Source organism: Oryctolagus cuniculus, chromosome 12, assembly GCF_964237555.1.
Source record: "Oryctolagus cuniculus chromosome 12, mOryCun1.1, whole genome shotgun sequence".
Lineage (NCBI taxonomy): Eukaryota > Metazoa > Chordata > Mammalia > Lagomorpha > Leporidae > Oryctolagus > Oryctolagus cuniculus.
This window is the reverse complement of record NC_091443.1, coordinates 32,900,963-32,915,204: the sequence shown is the minus strand read 5'-3', so window position 1 is coordinate 32,915,204 and position 14,242 is coordinate 32,900,963.

The window sequence follows — 14,242 nt, the reverse complement described above, 5'->3', positions numbered from 1 at the left end:
CCAATTTTAATTGGATTGTTTGATTACAAGAGTTAGGTTGGGAGATGAGGTGAGAAGGGATAAATAGGTACCGCTTAGTTGGATTTTAGGGCTAGGAACTTAGTCTGTTAATATAATTTGGGATACATGATATTGTATATTTACCAGATCCACAGAACAGAACAAAACATTAAAGGTGAACTTTAAATGAACCAGAAACATTACATAATAATAATACATGAATAATGTCTCATATGTTGTAACGTATGCACCACAACAAAGCAATGTGCTATTATAGTGGACAATTCTATGCAGGGAAGAGGGAATATTTGAAAACTTGACCCTGTCTGCTCAGTTTTCTATAATCCTAAAACTACTCCAACAATGAAGTCTGTGAGTTAAGAAAAAAGCTTGATTTTATAAATATTTTTGGCTTAGAGACCTTTAATAAAGTGGGCCTAGATAAAGACATGAGGTAACATTCATCACAATGACACAGCATTGTACTTGACACATTCATTGAATATATACTTGGCTAACAGCTTGATTAATATTATGAAGAATGATTCTATGTTAAGTTGGTATATAAGAGTTCACGAATGCTCCAAACTTGATTAGTACCGAATAAATCCTTTTCTGAGATTTATAATCATGAGATACATAAGCGTGATAGTTAAGATATTTTTGTCTAGAGACAACAAAATGGCTAGCTGTCTGTGAAAAACCTTTTATCTCTATTTCTAGGTAAAAAGAAAATCTTGAAAATTGATCTCTGGGGATGCAGAAGTGAGTTAAATGGAAAAGAAAAGAATGTTGATATTACTATTGCTTGTAGTGGAAATGTCACAGGGAGCCTGCAACTCTGCTATTTAACCTAACCTTTTCCTGCACTGGCCATTTGTTTCTTTAATTTCCTGACAACAGAATGGTGCACTTTTCTTAGCTTAAATTAGAAATCTCTCCTAAACATTTATCTCTACTGTAACTCCCTATATATACTTCAGGATTTTGGGGGGATCAAGTACTTAATAGAATATGAATTTTTAAAAAATACAGTGACTATTGATGGTAGATATGACATAATTATACAATTTTTTTTCTTTCTCATAGTCATGCATTATACACTGAAGAGTAAAATACATGAAATAACACCTGGGATGAATTATTATATGTACTATTATGCATATTAGTAGTATATGTACAATAAAAGTGTACATAAAGGCTGAAAGCCAGTGTTGTGGTACAGTGAGCTAAGCTGCCAACTGTGATGCTGGCATCCCATATCAGAGTACATGTTGGAGTCCCAAGTACTTCGTTTTGGATCTAAGTCCTTGCTAATACACCTGGGAAAGCAATGGAGGTGGCACAAGTTTTTGGGTCCCTGGTACCCATGTGGAAGACTGAAATGGTATCCCAGGCTCCTGTCTTTGTCCTGGCCCAGACTCAGCAGTGGCAGGTATTTGGGGAGTGAACCTGTGGGTGGAAGATCGTCTCTCTCTCTCTCTTACTCTCACTCTCACTCTTTCCCACTCTCCTTCAAATAAACAAATAAATATGTCTGTCAAAAAAAAAAAGAATAAATAAGGTGAAAGATTAAGTGGTAGAGTAAGGAGGGAGCTTACTGCTCGAATCTGGGAAAGATAGTTTTAAAAAAGTGGAGAGAGTGCAGTCTCAGGGAAGAGTTAATGAGAAAACTATATAAATTGCAGGAATACAGTGAACCTATGTGGAGGACAAAGATGCACACAACTTAGAACTCCATCAACCAAGAGTCTCCGCACCAGCATTGGAGAGCAAGATGAGATCAGACTTTAGCAGCCCAAGCCACTAGCAAAAAACTACAGGAAGAGCCTAGAGGCAGTCCAGCTTGAAGCCCCTTGGGGCATTGTGTACCTACCAAATCAGAGGAGAAAAAACAAGGAGGGGGCACAGTTCCTCCCTCCCTGATCATCCTGCAAAGGTGTCCTAAACAAGTTGACAGAGAGCAGGTGGAATTTTGGAAATATGTAACTACTGTGCCAGCTTGTGTACGCACATAGCAACCATCCGAGCAGACTCCTGAGTCTGGTTGGGGGAACAGATTGTGGGTTGGATGCTCCTGACTGTGGGAGGCTTATGTGCTGGGTCTGTGAAAATACTGAGGCTATGTGGGAGGACTTAGGGTGTGGCTGGGACTTAGGGCAGTCACTGTGGAAGGCTCCACACTATCAGGGTTCCCTGGTTATCTGGCAAGGGACATTGCTGGGGAATCTGAGCTTACACTGAGGACTGCGGACTGCACAGGTCTTTCGTGTGGTCCTTATGGTAGAGTGATCGAATAATAGACTCACTGGAGCTAGTGTCCAGGCACTGTTCTCCTTTGAGGAGAGGAACTCAGCTGAGTCTATACACCAACAGACAAGAACAAACCTCCCCTCTGATAACAAACATAAAAAAGATTTACCATGCCAAACCTGGGTGTGTCACCTCAGACAAGCCTTTCACCATAGAGCACTGAATAGAGCTCCTTTGCCACTCCTACCACACACTTCTTGATATTCCCTGAAAGCAGATGACTATACTAATTCAATCAGACAGAGTCCACAAGTAAGCTGCCATCCTGCAAAATCAATGAAGAAACCAATGCCACAAGTGCCAAATAACACATGCAGCAATCCAAGAAACAAGAACAAGGAAGACAACAAGACAAAAAGATACCCCCAAAACAGCACAACACCTCAATACGAGATTGTGAAGATGATGAGACTAAAGAAATGCCAGAAATGGTATTCACAAAAATGATCATAGGATTAATTAGATGTCATCAGAAGCAAATGAAAGAACTAATGAAATCCATACATGACATGAACAAAAATTTCCCCCAAGAAATTGAGATCTTAAAGAGAAATCAAAATGAAATCTTGGAAATGAAGACTTCAATAGAAAAAATAGAAAGTACAGTGGAGAGCCTTAACAACAGAATGGTGAAGCAGAAAGAATATCGAACTCAAGACAAAGCACAGGAAATTTTACGTCAGACCAAACACAAGAAGAATAAATTAGAAAACTAAAAAACACTGTTGAGAATTTACAGGATGTGATCAAACAACCCAACACACCAGTTCTAGGAGTTCCTGAAGACATGGAAAGAGAAAAAGCATTAGAAGACCTTTTTAGTGAAATAATAATAGAAAATTCCCCCAATTTGGAGAAAGAAAGGAGCATCCAAGTACAGGAAGCACATAGAACTCCTAATAGACATGACCAGAAAAGATTTTCATCATGACACATTTTAATCAAACTCTCCACAGTAAAACAAAAATAAAAGTTTCTAAAATGCACATGAAAGTACACCAGAATACTTTCAGAGGATATCCAATTAGACTCATGCGGACTTCTCATCAGAAACCTTAGAGGCTAGAAAAGAGTGGCAAGATATCATCCAAGTCTTAAGAGAAAAAAACTGCCAATCCCGAATACTATACCCTGCAAAGCTCTCTTTTATGAATGAAGACAAAAGAAAGACCTTGCATGACAAACAGAAGCTGAAAGATTTTGTCACTACCTGTTCAGCCATGCAGAAGATGCTACACACAGAAACACAGAAACATAATCATCACTATGTAAGATGGTAAAGTAAAGAAAGTTTGCAGTATAAGTACAAATGAAATCTAAAGTAAAAAAATAGTAATATCTATGGAAAAAATGTCATGGCAAAGTCATTACTTATCAATAATCATCATGAATGTAAATAGTTTTAACTCTACAGTTAAAAGACACAGAGTGGCTGAATGGATTAAAAAACAAAACCCATCTATTTGCTGCCTACAAGAAACACATTTCATCAACGAAGATTCATGCACACTGAAAGTGAAAGGATGGAAAAAGATATTCCATGCTAATAGACAGCAAAAATGAGCTGGTGTAGCCATTCTAATATCAGACAAAATAGACTTTAAAACAAAAACTGTTAAAAGAGACAACGAAGGACACTATGTAATGATTAAGGGATCAATTCAACAGGAAGATGTGACTATTATAAACACACATACACCTAATTACAGGGCAGCTGGCTATTTAAAAGAATTATTAAGAGATTTAAAGGGAGACATAGATTCAAATACAATAGTAATGGAGGATTTCAATACCCAACTTTCAGCAATGCACAGATCAACAAGACAATATCAACAAGGAAACAACAGAGTTAATTGACACTATAGACGAAATGGATCCAAGAGCTATCTACAGAACTTTTCATCCTACAGTTACAGAATACACATTCTTCTCACAAATGATGGAACTTTCCCAATGTTTGACCACATGCTAGGCCATAAAGCAAGTCTCAGCAAATTCAAAAAAATTGAAATCACATAATTCACCTTCTGAGACCACAATGTAGTGAAGCTGGAAATGAGCAACTTAGGAATTTCTAGAATAAATGCAAACACATGGAGACTGAACAACATGCTACTGAATGAACACTGGGTCACAGAAGAAATCAAAAAGAAATCAAAAAAAATTCTGGAAACAAATGAAGATGACAAAACAATATGTTAAAACTTATGGAATACAGTAAAAGCATATTAAGAAAAAAGTTTATAGCAAGTAATGCATACACCAAGAAAATGGAAAGGCATTAAATAAATGAGCTATCAATGCATCTCAAGGATCTAGAAAAACAAGAGCAAAGTGAACCCAAAACTAGTAGGAGAAAATAAATAAATAAAATTAGGGAAGAAATCAATAAAATTGAAACAAACAAAAAATCAATAGAAAAGATCAGTAAAATGAAGAGCTGGCTTTTTGAAAAATAAACAAAATTGACATACCATTGGCCCAACTAAACAAAAAAAGAAGAGAGAAGATTCAAATCAATAAGATTAGAGATGAAAAACGAAATGTAGCAATAGACATCACAGAAATAAAAAGAATCATCAGAAATTACTACAAAGAGCTGCATGTAACTTAGGAGAAATGAATAGATTTTTGGACACATACAATATATCTAAATTGAGCCAAAAAGACATAGAAAACCTATAAGACCCATTATCAAGAAGGAAATTTAATCAGTAATAAAGACAATCCCAAGAAAGAAAAGCTCAGGACCAGATGGCTTCACTGATGAATTCTTCCAGACATTTAAAGAAAAACTAACTCCAATTCTTCTCAAGTTATTCAAAACAATTGAAAGGGAGAATATCCTCTCAAATTCTTTATATGAAGCCAACATCAGCTTAATTCCAAAACCTGAAAGAAGATACAATAGAGAAAGAGATCTACAGATCAATTTCCCTGATGAACACAGACCAAAAAAAAAAAAATACTCAACAAACTTCTGGCCAATCAAATCCAACAATAAATCAGATATATCATTCACCCAGAGCAAGTGAAATTTATCCCTAGTATGCAGTGTTGTTTCAAGATTCACAGATCAATCAATGTGATTTTATTATCAAATCACAATCTAAGCATTTGATTATCCCAATAGATACAGAGAAAATATTTGATAAAAGACAGCACCCTTTCATTATGAAAACTCTAAGCAAACTGGATATAGAAGGAGATTTTCTCAACACAATCAAAGCAATTTATAACAAACCTATGGCCAGTGTGCTATTAAATGGAGAAAAGTTGGAAGCATTGAGATCTATAAAAAGACAAGCATGCCAAACTCTAACCATTGCTGGAAGTTTTAGCTAGAGCCATAGATAAGAAAAAGATATCAAAAAGATATCAAAAGGAATCAAATTGGGAATGAGGAAGTCAAACTATCCCTATTTGCAGATGACATGGTTCTAAATATAGGGGATCCAAAATACTCCACCAAGAGACTATTGGAATTCATAGAAGAATTTAGTATAGTAGAAGGATATAAAATCAATACACAAAATTCAACAGCCTTTGTATACACAGAAAATGCCATGGCTGAAAAAGAACTTCCAAAATCAATCCCATTCACAATAGCTACACTATGAGAAACAGTGACTTGATCAGCTCTTGTCCTGACTGTTGATGTACAATGTAATACTTTATCCATGTTAGTATTTTTTTTTGTTCTGGTACTATTGGTTGCACTCTGTGATTAACACACAATTACTCTTAGGTGTTTAAATTTTAACTGAAAAGTGATCCCTGTTAAATATAAGAGTGGGAATAAGAGAGGCAGGAGATGTACAATTTGGGACATGCTCAATCAGACTTGTCCCAAATGGTGGAGTTAGAAATGTGCCAGCGGATTCCAATAAAATCCCATCAAGGTGGCATGTACCAATGCCATCTCACTAGTCCCAGTGATCAATTTCTGTTCACAATTGATCACACTGATAGGTCTAAGTCAAAGGGATCACACAAACAAGGCTAGTGTCTGCTAATACTAACTGATAGAATCAAAAAGGGAGAGAACAATCCATCATGGGAAGTGGGATACACAGCAGACTCATAGAATGGCAGATGTCTTAAATAGCACTCTGGCCTCATAATCAGCGCTTAAGGCATTTGGATCTGGCTTTAGAGCCCATGAGAGCATTTTAGGCATGGAAAGCCAAGACACTCTGGGGAAAAAAAAAAAAAAAAACACCTAAATGAAAGATCTCTGCAAATGAGATCCCAGTGGAAAGAACCGGCCGTCAAAGAAGGAGGTAGTTTTTTTCTGAAGGGAAGAGAGAACTTCCACTTTGACTATGACCCTGTCAGAATAAGATGGAAGTTGGCAAACTCAAAAGGCTTCCATAGCCTTGGCAACTCATGACTAGAGCCTAAGGAGGTTACTGACGCCATATACAAGTGTGTCAAATTGTTAAGTTAACAACAGGAGTTACTGTGTACTTTCTTCTCATGTGGGATCTGTCCTTAATGTGTTGTCCAATGTGAATTAATGCTATAACTAGTACTGAAACAGTATTTTACACTTTGTGTTTTTGTGTGGGTGGAAACTGATGAAATATTTACTTAATATATACTGAATCGATCTTCTGTATATAAAGATAATTGAAAATGAATCTTGATGTGAATGGAATGGGAGAGGGAGTGGGAGATGGGAGGGGTGCGAGTGGGAATGAAATTATGGGGGGGAGGAAGTCAATGTAATCCATTAACTGTACTTTGGAAATTTATATTTACTAAATAAAAAAAGGAAAAAAAGAATGTGAATTTGGTTTAGCTCTAATTGTATATTGCAAACTCTAGGCAATATATATATATATATATATATATATATATATATATATTTCCCTGCTATTTTTCTTCCTTGTGAGTCAGCGGGGCAAATTAAATTTTTTGATAATTTAAAATGAAATAAACAGGAATAAAAATTTTCATTGCCCTAAACTATAAAACATCCAATGTGCGTGTATATATCTTAAAAGATAATTCCAAGATGAAAGGCACAGGAGCAAGAGTTAAATTATTAAAGTCTTCAAATGTTTGTGCTTATGTCACAAGATTACTTTGAAAAGACTATGTAGAAACAAGTAGAGACATTTCAAGTAATTGTTTCAGACATATGTTAAAGTGAATTTTCATCTCCTTTTCAATCCAGAGTAAATATTTTAAAGCTTTAACATTGTATGTCAGTTTTGTGGAACTTAAAGGATTTGTTATCCACCCAAGTGGTTACTAGTGACATTTCTATAAATTATGTAAGGTTTGAAGGAACAAACCTCACAACTGCAGGTAAATGATGATTTTACAAAATATATGAGGTGCCTATTATAAATAAAAAAAAATCTATTCGAAGGACGAGTTTCTAACTTCTTCCATAGGCCAGTGTTCTATTTTACCAAATCTTGTGGAATCCTATTTTAAATCAGCACTACAAAATGTGAAAAATTTGCAACATGATATGGCAGTGTAAGTTTTATTTACATATTTATTTTTCTTAAAATATTAACAATGGTAAAGCATCATCTTCATTAAGCATACAATGAAGGTAAAGTGAATACCAAGAACCGACTGATTTGACCAGCAAAGAAAAAAAAAATGAGTCACCTTTACGATTAGAGAATTTATTGATTATATACACAGAAATAGTAAGAACATGCCAAAGGTGCCAGCCTCCATGATTCTTGGCACCCACACAAGCAAAAGATAATTCTAAAATAAAAGGGGCTAGATGATGGTAATGGACGCTATGAGATTGTCCATTACTGAGGAGACAATTCTAGGCTATAGGTAAAACATTTTTTGTTCAAATATAGTCTCAGGTAGACTAGACTAGCTTTATCTGGGTCTCTCACATGGGTGCAGAGGTGCTAGCACATGGGCCATCTTCCACTGCTTTCCTAGGTGCATTAGCAGAGAGCTGGACCACAAGAAAAGCAGCTGGGACTTGAACCAGAATACATATGGGCTGCTGGAGTTGCAGGCAATGGTTTAGCCTTCTGTGCAACAACACTTGTCCCTGATCCAGCTCTTCTCTAAAGGTCTGGGAAAGCAGTAGAAGATGACCCATGTGTCTGGTCCCTTGCCAGAGACTAGGAATAAACTTCTGGTTTGGCCTGGCCTGGAGTTGGACATTGTGACCATCAGGGGAATGAACCAGGAGATGGAAGATCCCTCTATCTTCCCCCACCCCACCCCATATAACTCTGTCTTACAAAATAAATTAATCCTTGAAAAAAATCTTCTCACCTGATGGTAAATATCACCTGGTTCTATATAGAGTGCCATGAGGATAGAGACATTAGGCTTATTACTGAGCTATCTAGACAGAGCGCAGAGTCACACTAGTGAGAGGAGAAATTCAGTGAATAAGAATGCAGCTGAAGGAGGAGCTGTGTGCATATATACATGCAATCCTCAAATCTTTGGTTGATCTCTGAAATCTGCAGGTGAGAGACAAGTCCGAGAACCACAACCAGAAGATGTGAAATAATATTTCAGTAGGTATCTACAACTCATGACGCACAGCTTGCAGTTTCAGATAAGACGTTCCTTAAGCATCCACCTCAAGTGCACAAAAGGATAACCAAGCTGAATGAAAATAAAACAATACTTTAAAGGTGCATAAGAGGCTGGCACCACGGCCCATAGGCTAATCCTCCACCTGCGGCTCCAGCACACAGGGTTCTAGTCCCGGTCGGGGTGCCGGATTCTGTCCCGGTTGCCCCTCTTCCAGTCCAGCTCTCTGCTGTGGCCCAGGAGTGCAGAGGAGGATGGCCCAGGTGCTTGGGCCCTGCACCCGCATGGGAAACCAGGAGAGGCACCTGGCTCCTGGCTTCGGATCAGCGTGGTGCGCTGGCCGTGGCGTCCATTGGAAGGTGAACCAACGGTAAAGGAAGACCATTCTCTCATCTCTCTTTCTCTCACTGTGCACTCTTCCTGTCAAAAAATATAAAAATTAAAAAAAAGGTATATAAGAGTCCAGAATCTCTACAATATATTGCAACAATGCCCAAGATACAATTAAAATTACTAATTTATAACAAAATTGATGATTTAACCATAATCAAAAGCATGTAAATAACTGGAGGGTGACCTTGAGAAGGCATAGGGGTTGGCAACAGTGAACAGATATTTTAAAGCTGTTATTAAAGGAAAATTGAAATATGGTAATTCTGAAAGAAATAATAGAGAATATGAGCAGAAAATTTGAAACATTGGAAAAACGTATTAGAAAAATATGTCTTAGCTATATATTTGAAAGTCAGAGAGATTGGTAAAGACCAGGAGAAAGATCTTCCATTTACTGGTTCATTCTAAAGACGGTTGCAACAGTTGGGGTTGGGCAAGGTCAAAACCAGTAGCCTAAAACTTCTGTGTGGGTGGCAGGGTCTCAGACACTTGGGTCACCTTCTGCTGCTTTCCCAGGCATATTACTGAGGAGCTGGGATGGAAATAGAGTATCTGGGAACCAAATTGGGGATCATCTGTGATGGCAGAGTCACAGGGAGTAGCTTAACCTGCTGTGCCACAATGCCAGCCCCAAAGTCTGATGTTTTCAAGATTTGTATACTTATTTGACAGGCAGAGTGACAGAGAGAGGGCCACCAGGAAATCTTTAATGCACCAGTGTCTGGTTTTACTCCTCCTAGGTTTACATAATGAACCAAGCTACTAGCTCATGAACAAATCAAATTTCCTTAACGTATGTAAAGTAAAATTTCTCTTAAGCCTCTTCTATCAATCTTCATTTTCTGTGGCCTTTCCACCTTCTTCCTTTGCTATTCTCTTAACTAATGAAGCTTATTCTATAAACTAATTTGACTCCTAAACTCCTTTCCCCTCCCCAGAGCTAATAAAAATGGCATGTTAGTATAACAAATCATACCAAGTCTTCAGTACAGTGAAAACATTATTTAGATTATTATAGAAATTATTAATGTAAGGACTTACCATGGGTGATTTTTTTGGCCATGTAGTCATTTGAATCATTTGTTTAAGATTTTCTCCATCACCTTCTTAATTTTAGGTCTTTGGTTTATATTTACTGATCAACGCAAAGCAGCAGAAATAAAACTGATCATATATCTAAAGCTTGAAATCTCCTGGAAGTTAAAGAAAGGAAAAAAACAGCTAAATTATTGATAAAACAATTACTTGCATGGTCGGTGCCATGGCTCACTAGGTTAATCCTCCACCCATGGTGCCGGCATCCCATATGGGCGCCGGGTTCTAGTCCCGGTTATTCCTCTTCCAATCAAGCTCTCTACAGTGGCCTGGGAGGGCAGTGGAGGATGGCCCAGGTGCGTGGGTCCCTGCACCCACGTGGGAGACCAGGAGGAGGCACCTGGCTCCTGGCTTTGGATCTACACAGTGCTGGTCGTGGCAGCCATTTGGGGGGTGAACCAATGGAAGGAAGACCTTTCTCTCTGTCTCTCTCTCACTGTCTAACTCTATCTGTCTAAAAAAAGTAATTGCAAGTGTAGATTACTGTTATTAAAAACAGAGTACATTTTCTAATGTACAAAATGTCGTCTTGGTTACTATTCTTTGTGCTGATAAGAGAAATTCCCTATGCATGTTAATGAATGGTAAATAAGCAAATAAGAAAAATGTAAAAAAATAGAAATAAGAATCCCAGGTAGAAGAAATAGGATATGAAATATATATCTTTTTAAACTTTTATTTAGTAAATATAAATTTCCAAAATACAGTTCATGGATTACAATGGTTAACACCCACATAACTTCCCTCCCATTCGCACCTTTCCCATCTCTGGCTCCCTCTCCTATTCCATTAACATCAAGATTCATTTCAATTCTCTTTATATACAGAAGATCGATTTAGAATATATTAAGTAAAGATATCATCAGTTTGCACCCACACAGAATATAAAGTGTAAAATACTGTTTCAGTAATAGTTATAGCATTAATTCACAACACATTAAGGACAGAGATCCCACATGAGGAGTAAGTACGCAGTGACTCCTGTTGTTGACGTAACAATTTGACACTCTTGTTTATGGCCTCAGTAATCTCCCTAGGCTCTAGTCATGAGTTGCCAAGGCTATGGAAGCCTTTGGAGTTCTCCAGCTTTGATCTTATTCAGACAAAGTCACAGTCAACGTGGAAGTTCTCTCCTCCCTTCAGAGAAAGTTACCTCCTTCTTTGATAGCCCCATTCTTTCTACTGGTATTTCACTCACAGAAATCTTTCATTTAGGTCCTCTTCTTCAATTGTTCTGAATAGTTTGAGAAGCATTGGAGTTAGTTCTTCTTTACATGTCTGGTAGAATTCAGCAGTGAATCCATCCGGTCCTGGGCTTTCCTTTATTGGGAGGGCCTTTATTACTGATTCAATTTCTGTCTCAGTTTTGGGTCTGTTTAGGTTTTCTATGTCTTCCTGGTTCAGTTTAGGTAGGTTGCATGTGTCCAGGAATCTATCCATTTCTGATAGATTTCCCTGTTTGCTGGCATACAAGTCCTTGTAGTAGTTTCTGAGGATTCTTTTTATTTCTGTGGTGTCTGTTGTTACGTTTCCTTTTTCATCTCTGATTTTATTGATTTGGGTCTTTTCTCTACTTTTTTAGTTAGTTGGGCCAATGGGGTGTCAATTTTGTTTATTTTTTCAAAAAACCAGCTCCTCGTTTGGCTGATTTTTTGTAATGTTTTTCTTGATTCAATCCTGTTGATTTCTTCTCTGATTTTAATTATTTCTCTTCTCCTACTAGATTTGGGTCTGGTTTGCTGCAGGTTTTCTAGATCCTTGAGGTGAATTGAAAGCTCATCTATTTGGTGCCTTTCCAATTTCTTGATGTAGGCACCTATTGATATAAACTTTCCTCTTAACACTGCTTTTGCTGCATCCCATAAGTTTTGGTATGTTGTGCTGTTATCCTCATTTACTTCCAGAAAGTTTTTGATTTCTCTTTTGATTTCTTCTATGACCCATTGTTCATTCAGGAGCATGTTGTTCAATCTCCATGTGTTTGCATATGCTCTAGGGATTCCTGAGGTGCTAATTTCCAACTTCATTCCTTTATGGTCTGAGAAGCTGCATCATATGATTCTAATTCTTTTGAATTTGTGGAGACTTGCTTTATGGCCTAGTATGTGGTCAATCCTAGAGAAGGTTCCATGCACTGCTGAGAAGAATGTTAATTCTTTAAATGTAGGATTGAAAGTTCTGTATATATCTGTTAGATCCATTTGGGCTATAGTGTCGTTTAAATCTGCTGTATCCTTGTTGATCTTCTGTCCTATTGATCTGTCTATTTCTGAGAGTGGGGTATTGAAGTCCCCCAGTACTATTGTATTGGGGTCTAAGTCTCCCTTTAAGTCCCTTAACAAATCTTTTAAATAAACCAGTGCCCTGTAATTAGGTGCATATACATTGATAATCATTATATCTTCCTGTTGAATTGATCCCTTAATCATTATATAGTTCCCCTCTTTGTCTCTCTCAACAGTTTTTGTGTTAAAGTTTATGTTGTCTGATATTAAGATGGCTATGCCCGCTCTTTTTTCATTTCTGTTGGCATGGTATATCTTTTTCCAACCTTTCACTTTCAGTCTGTATGCATCTTTGTTGAAAAGATGTGTTTCTTGTAAGCAGCAAATAGATGGGTTTTGTTCCTTAATCCATTCAGCCAATCTGTGTCTTTTAACTGGACAGTTCAGGCCATTCACGTTCAATGTGACTATTGATAAGTGGTAACTTTGCCCTGCCATTTGCCAAAGATATTTTCTAATATATGCTTTGAACTTCCTGTGATCTTTTGCTGTGAGGTTTCCTTCCTTTACCTTCTTTCATATTGATGGCCGTGTTTCTGTGTTTCTGTGTGCAAGACATCTTTAAGCATCTTTTGCAGGGCTGGACAAGTGGCGACAAATTCTTTCAATTTCTGTTTGCTATGAAAGGTCTTTATTTCACCTTCATTCACAAATGAGAGCTTAGCAGGATATAATATTCTGGGCTGGCAGTTTTTCTCTCTTAGTACCTGGGCTTTTCTCACCATTCCCTTCTAGCTTGTAGGGTTTCTGATGAGAAGTCATCTGTGAGTCTGATTGGAGATCCTCTGAGAGTAATCTGACGTTTCTCTCTTGCACATTTTAGAATCTTTTCTTTACGTTTCGCTGTGGTGAGTTTGATTACAACGTGTCGTGGTGAGGATCTCTTTTGGTCATGTTTACTAGGGGTTCTGTGAGCTCCCTATACTATGATGTCTCTGTCCTTCTCTAAACCTGGGAAATTCTCTGCTAGGATCTCACTAAAATGGCCTTCTAATCCTTTCTCTCTCTCCATGCCTTCAGGAACTCCTAGAACCTGAATTTTGGGTTTTTTAATAGTATCCTGTAGCTTCCCAACAATATTTTTTAGATTTCTAATTTCCTCTTCTTTTCTTTGGTTTGACTGTATACTTTCCTGTTCTCTGTCTTCTAAATCCGATATTCTCTCTTCTGTTTCACTGACTCTGTAGTTTTAAGGCTCTCTAATTTGTTTTTCTTTTGTTCTATTGAGTTCCTCCTGTCATTTTGATTTCTCTTCAGTATCACACTTTCCTGTTCTACTAGTTTCTGCGTTTCATTTTGATTCCTCCTTAAGATTTCATTTTCTCAAAGGAGATTTTCTATCCTGTCCAGTAAGGAATTCCATAGCTCAAGCATTTGTTTTTGAAAACTTCTAATTGTTCTTATAATAAATTTTTTGAAAACCGTATCTTGCATTTCTTCCATCTCATCATCTTCATAATCTTGGCTTGGGGTGTCTTTTTCATTTGGCGGTGCCGTAATGTCTTCCTTGTTCTTGTTTCCTTGGTTTCTGCATTTGTTGCTTGGCATTGTGGAGATATTCTTTGGATTCTTCTTCCCTCACTGTGGTGTTTTATTCTTGTTATACTATGACT